The following is a 6,659-nucleotide window of genomic DNA, read 5'->3' on the forward strand; positions in this document are numbered from 1 at the left end:
AATGGCTTATTTTCCTGTGCAAAATCTCTTTAGTTTGATGTAGTCCCATTTGTTCATTTTTTGTGTGTTTTGTTTGCCTGATGAGATATATCAGAAAAAAAAATATTAATAAGAGACATGTCTAAGATATTACTGCCTATATTTTTTTCTATGGCTTTTATAGTTTGAGTCTTACATTTAAATTACTAACCCATTTTGAGTTTATTCTTGTATATGTTGTAAGAAGGTAATCTAGTTTTATTTTTTTGCATGTATCTATCTATCCAATTTTCCCAACACCATTTATTGAATACACCGTCTTTACCCATTGTATATTTTTGCCTCCTTTGTTAAATATTAATTAATCATATAGGCGTGGGTTTATTTCTGGGCTCTCTATTCTGTTCCACTGATCAATATGTCTGTTTTTATGCCAATAACATGCTGTTTTCATTACTATGGCCTTGTAGTATAGTTTGATATCAGCTAGCATGAGTCCTTCAACTTTGTTCTTTTTTCTCAAGATTGCTGTGGTTATTAAGGGTCTTTTGTGGTTCCATATGAATTTTTGGATTATTTTTTCTAGTTCTATAAAATACATCATTGATATTTTGATAGGAATTGCATTGGACCTTTAGATTGCTTTGGGTAGAATGAGCATTTTAATAATGTTAATTCTTCCTATTCAATAGCAATGTATATGCTTCCATTTATTTGTATCATTTTCAATTTCTTTCTTCAGTATCTTACACTTTCCTGAGTTGAGTAGTCTATTTTATTATTCTTCTAAATACATTTTGCCTAACATCAATCTTTTCTCTCTTGACTTCATTTTTCACACTGCCTTCAGAGTCATCTTTCTAAAACTCAAACTGGCCATATAATTTCCCTTCTATTAATAACTTTCAGAGACTCTGCAATCACTAAAAGATAAAGTACAAAATTTTTATATATAGTGACTGATACATTAATTGATGTTCAGAACTCCTACTGTCTCAGTAAGACATAGCTGTAATGTAATCTGACTTTGACTCCCATCCAGTTGTGACGTTTGTTGCTGTATCTTCTTGGTCTACACTAGCCTATAATTCTCTTTGACCTATGAGAGAGGACAGAAATGATAGAATGCAACTTCTGGAGTCAGACTTTATGAGTCTTTGCATCTTCTGTTTTTGTTCTTCTAGAAAACTTCCCTGAGGCAACCATGAAAGGAAGCCAAATTACCTTACTTGAGAATGAGAGGCCATGTAGAGAAAATCAGAAATTTCAGCCAAAAGCTAGCAGGCAAACATGTGGGTGAGGTATTTTGCACCTTCCAGTGAACCCAGGCAAAATCAGTGTGGAATCTTACAACTGATCCACAAAATGATCAGAAATTTTAAAACTCAGAATTAGTTGAAGATCCAACTCAGAAATCATGGGGCATAAAGTGAACCTCTCATCAGGTTTTTAGAAATCCCACAAATTTTTTAAGAGAATCTCATTGGCGAAAATGTTGGCAGTTTGAATTCAAAGGGACAAAGATAGTTCAGAATTAGCTCTCAACTTCTTATGTTCGGAAAATAGACTTCCTAAGAGCTAAACATCTGCAAACATGGGTCATTTTTTTTCTTTAGTTTTTAACAGCTTTATTAAGATCTAATTTATATACCCTACAATTCACTCATTTAAATGTATAATACAATGATTTTTATTATAGTCTTAAATTTGAAACCATCACCACAGTCAATTTTGAGAACATTTTCATCACCTCAAAAAAAAAATGCAGGATCGCTATTCCCACCCCATGCCCATCACCCCTCCTTCCCAGCCCTAAACATGAAGTATTTCTTAAGCATCACTGTTTTCCAGGAACACAGAGCTTAGGTAAAGTCCAACATAGTCATTCCTTCCTTTTGTTCAATATTAGTGAATATAATAGGTTCCTAAACAACTAAGAGACAAGTATAAAACTCCTGAGTGAGATGAAGGGTCTCATTAATAGTCTTTCTGGGACTCTTGTTGGTGTTGTTTCTGTAAAATAAGTTCGACCATCTGTTGAAAGGTTATATAGCACAAGTCGGTTGTTTTAGAATTTTGAAGTCTGGGCATATGAAACAGGATTCCTGAAATGAAAAAGGGAAATATTAATATAAAAGTTTGAGTCACGCCCCATGGGGTACAAGTCTAGTGGATTCCTAGAGGTTAGTGGGGGGGGAGGGTCTTTTGATTAAGCAACATTGCTATAATAAGAAATGAAAAACCTCCCTCTTAAGAATGAGCAAAGACTATTTATTTATGGCTTGTTATACAGCAAGGGAGTCAGCCACCAACACTTACATTTGGCAAAGTCTGAAGAAAACAGAACCAGGCATTTTGGTCACAAAAAATTAGTACTCAATAAAGACACTTGGAGATCTAGGAAAAAAAGAAAGTAATCATGACATGATGACATGAGGTCAGAATTACATAAGGTATGATCAGTAGATTATAATAATTGATAAAATAATTTACTAGTTGATTTTTTAATATCATTTTCCATGTAGGTGCAAGCAGAAATGTCATCTGCTATATTTCCTTATGGTCTCATCTGATGAGATTGGATTTGCCCAGAGGTTTTATAATGGGATCCAGTGATTGATGGCATATCCATCAGACAGTAAGACTGAGGGCAGTGGCTACTGTCTGATTTAATTTAAGAATGGCATTAAAATAAATATGTTCCAACCTAACAATTATGCAAGGAGGGAAAAATTGAGAGAAGTTGCTATTATATGTGAACAACAACTAAGGGACTATAAAAAATGAGAATGATAATGAGCAGAGAAATTAAAAAACAAAACAGGAGTCAGACAGAGGTCCTACTCCAGCATCTTGGGCAGAAGCTGTCCATTGTCTAAATCATCTGCTTGTTCTAAAGATCAGCTGTGTCTAGAAGATCTCTGAGTATTCTCCATTTCAAGCCCCCTGTTTGAGTAGCCTTCCGATTGTGTGGAATTCTGAATTACTTAGCACAATGGAATTTTACTTGGCACAATTCATCTAGCACATGGAAAAGGTGAATTTTTTTTAGAGGCATTGGCATTGGGGGTTTTAGGATGGTTGGGAAATATCAGAAGGTCTGGACAAAGGGGAAGAAGAGGGAGGGGTTGACAGAGGTGTGGAGGAAAAGAAGTCAGAACTGAAGGAGAGGAGGGAAGAGAGACAGGAGAGCAGGATATATGGAAGCAACCAAAGGACAAAGAAAATTTACTAGGTAAATTAGTGTACTTTGTCGTTACTTAAGTTTGTCAAATTGCTCATGGCTTTGGCCAAAGATTCTTTTAATGGAGCAATTTCTTAAATTCAGAATTTTATTTGGAGGCTTCTGAATACCCATCTAAAAGGCTGAGCATTTAGACTGAGAAATCTTACTCCTTGTTGTTTCTAAGGAACCTTTCAAATGAACAATTTCGTTAAAGTGAAATGTTCAAGTCTACATTGTACTTGGGAAAATCATGTTATTTGGAAAAATAGATAAAGGAATTATAACTGTAATGAGAGTAAGTTAAAAAAGCAACACTTTTGCCCTGGCTGATTGGGCAAAATCAGCTCAGTGGATTGAACACACAGGCCTGTGAACCAAAGGGTCAAGGTTCAATTCCCAGTCAGGGCACATGCCTGGGTTGCAGGCCAGTTCCCAGCAGGGGTCACACAAGAGGCAACCATATACTGATATTTCTCTCCCTCTCTCCTTCCCTTTTCCTCTAAAGATAAATAAACAAAATCTTCAAAAAAAAAAAAGCAGCACTCTTCCTGGAAAAGATTCAGATTTAGATGAACTTGTGTGAGCTGGCAATGGTTGGTAGAAAGAAAATGCTTGTGCACCTCATATGTCAGGTCCTTAGACTGATGACTGGCTGCCTCCAAACACAGACCTGACAATCTGCACCCCCAGGCAGGTGGGATACCAGAGGGAATTTTTCTCTCTGAATCAAAAACTAAAGCTCTGAAAAAAATAAATAAAGTTCTAAGAACTAACACTGGAGACAGATGGAGAACCTCATCCAGTTTTATTGGTGGCCTACAGCAAAGTTTGTCCAAATGGGCAGTTCTGATAAGAATGCAAAGTCACTGGTCTGTAACCTGCCATCAACAACAGATGTATAAGACATATACCTGTGTTCTAGTCTCTTTTTATGGCAAATAGCACTTTGAGACAGCACACCACAAAATGGTACCAGAAATGCAGCAAAGAGTCATGAAAATAATGCTACATTCCACCAAGGAAATCAAGCAAGTGGGAATCTGGGTTCCAACCTGAAAATAAATAACTAAGAAACTCAACACAAAAAGAGTGGAGGGCAGACCTGATGCTGACTTACCACGTTGTTGTGGACTCGACAAGAAACAAGCAGCAAGGCACAAGGGCTCCCACACCTGCATGAAAACTGGAGTCCATGGCGATGGTCAGTGCAAACTGTATTTTGGTGGAAGCTTCTAGAAACTGTGGAAATACATGAAGATCACACAAATGAAAACAAGCAAAAGCCATTTATTCAGAACTTGCTATAGCAAGTGCATCACCACCATGACTCAAATATGGCAGATATTCAAATGAATCTAGAGTGATGAGAAACCTCTAGTGGGAAACAGGAGAGGCTTCAGGTAGGCTCTACCTGGAGGCTGTTTGCATGCAGAAGCTGGAAGCAAGCTAACTAGAAGTGGGCCATCCTATATAATTTGTTAGGAATGTATTTTGGCTTTCTGGGGTCGGTCCTAAGTTAGAAGTAGGGGCAAAAAGTTAGGGAAGCTGGCAATTATTGACCAGGTCATGATTCGGGGCTGATGTTGAAGAGGTTGTTATTGGGTAGTTAGACTGGGGGCTACTGAGGATGTGTGTCAGAGTTTTATTTTTATGTATGGTCTTGCCATTGCCTGTTTGTATATTCATGCTCTAACCATTCATTGAGTTTTTTGAACTTACATTGTCAGCTGCACTGATGATGTTGTCCAAAGCATTGGTTACTTCTCCAATCAGGGCATGAGTGACCTAAGAATTTCACCAGACTTCTTGTAGTAGTTTAAACAGTAGCTTATCCAAGGAGAGATCTGTACCACAAATGGTCCACTAAAATGATGAGTCCTTCTTCTAGGCTTACAATAAGCCCTCAGGCCTGAGTGTACGATGGCTCTTCAGATCCTGGGAGCAAGGAGCAGCTACAAGGCAATCTCAGGGTCTCAACAAGGATCTGGAAGTTTTAGTTTTCAGTGACTCCACGTCACAAAGAAAGGAGAAAATTGGAAGCTCAGTTTGAAGGCTCAGGTTAGGTTGTAGCCAGATAATGAAGGAATCTGGAAGGACTGAAATTCTGGTAAGGGTTGACAATCTCTGCAAGGTGAGATAATTCAGTTCAATACCAAAAACATGTTTTCACAGTGAATGAGAAAGCTTGCTTACCAGATAATACAAAGTTTGCATGTGTCTCAGTTGCAATTTACAAACAGAAGCAAAATAGCTCAAAGACAATGAATAGAATCAGAATCTGGTCATCCAGAAGAGTGTGTTATAGTTTCCCATTGGAACACAAAACTTCTCTCTAACAGGTCTCCACAATATTGCACTCTAAGTTCTTTCTACCCCATTTGGTCAAAGACAATCTCAAAGAAAGCTTACTCTGGGTCACAAACCAAGGCTGGTCTCATTAGATGTGGCCCGGCCATTTGCATAGATGCACCAAGAATGACAATTTACCACATAGCTCTCACATTTGCTTTGCTGGAAGTTTTCATAAAGAATCTCAGATTGGACACCTCAAAGCCTCGTGAGGATAGGAAGCCAAGCCAAGAATTCACCATGACTTGTCACCTGCAGTACCCAGTGAGTTGGTGGCAATTCCTCTCTTCCTGAGGTCCCCAAAACAGCCTAAGATTCCTGAGCTTGCCAGGAAGTGACCCTTCCTCCCTCACCTGTGAGGCTGGGAACCCTAGGAGGCCAGTCACCAGGCCAGTCTGCCCAAGAGAGACTTTCTAAGCGTTGGCCCCACCAAGTCAAACTTGGTTGCTGGAAGCCTCTGGTCATATGTGATTAAATGAGCATCATTCTCAAATGTGGCATTATAGGCAAAGTCTTGGTTGCATAATCCAGATTTCCAGTTATGTCCTATTAACAAGCTGGACACACTCTTGTTGAATCTATGCAAATAACTATATTGCCATGAAAATAAGAAGCCTCAGTGATAGTTTCACAATTGTGGAAAGGTGAGTCAGGGTGGACCAGAAAAATGTTTCATTTCTGTTTACAAGAGCACAGGCTACTGAATTATTATGAGAGGTAGCTAGCTTAATAGAAAGCAGTTCCTTATGCCCGGAAAATAGTACATTAATGCATCAGCACTATTCCAAACAAAGTTCATATTCATTCTGTTCATCAGTTCATTCAGTCCCATGTAATTAATTACTCTTCTTTCACTTCAGCTTGGGTCAGTAGTCTTATGATGAATGCATCCACTTTCCAGTAGAGGTTTGGAACTCCTGACTTGGCCCACTGGTATAATTTTACTGTTGTTTAAGCAATGTCATCAGAAGCTGGTATCCGAGGGTAGCTAGCACAGTCCTTTTCCCCCAGGCTCTAAGATAGTCTTTTTCTGACGAGATGGAATGTTCTGCCCTATAACTGAGTGCAAGTGCCTTCATGGAACCATCAGGAGTAAACAAAGCAC

At 38.4% G+C, this 6,659-nt stretch overlaps 1 long non-coding RNA gene across 1 annotated transcript; it reads right to left on the minus strand.

Annotated features, from left to right (window-relative positions):
* Nucleotides 1-1,788: 1,788 nt before the first annotated feature.
* LOC119064810 (uncharacterized) lies at nt 1,789-6,095 on the minus strand. Its single transcript, XR_005085482.2, has 4 exons — nt 4,925-6,095; nt 4,323-4,444; nt 2,299-2,376; nt 1,789-2,084 (listed from the first exon to the last, which is right to left on the minus strand). It is a non-coding gene; the product is annotated as an uncharacterized LOC119064810 (long non-coding RNA).
* Between the last annotated feature and the right edge of the window lie 564 nt (nt 6,096-6,659).

This window comes from Artibeus jamaicensis, unplaced genomic scaffold (assembly GCF_021234435.1).
Source record: "Artibeus jamaicensis isolate MK-2021 breed Jamaican fruit bat unplaced genomic scaffold, CSHL_Jam_final scaffold_916, whole genome shotgun sequence".
Classification (NCBI taxonomy): Eukaryota; Metazoa; Chordata; class Mammalia; order Chiroptera; family Phyllostomidae; genus Artibeus; species Artibeus jamaicensis.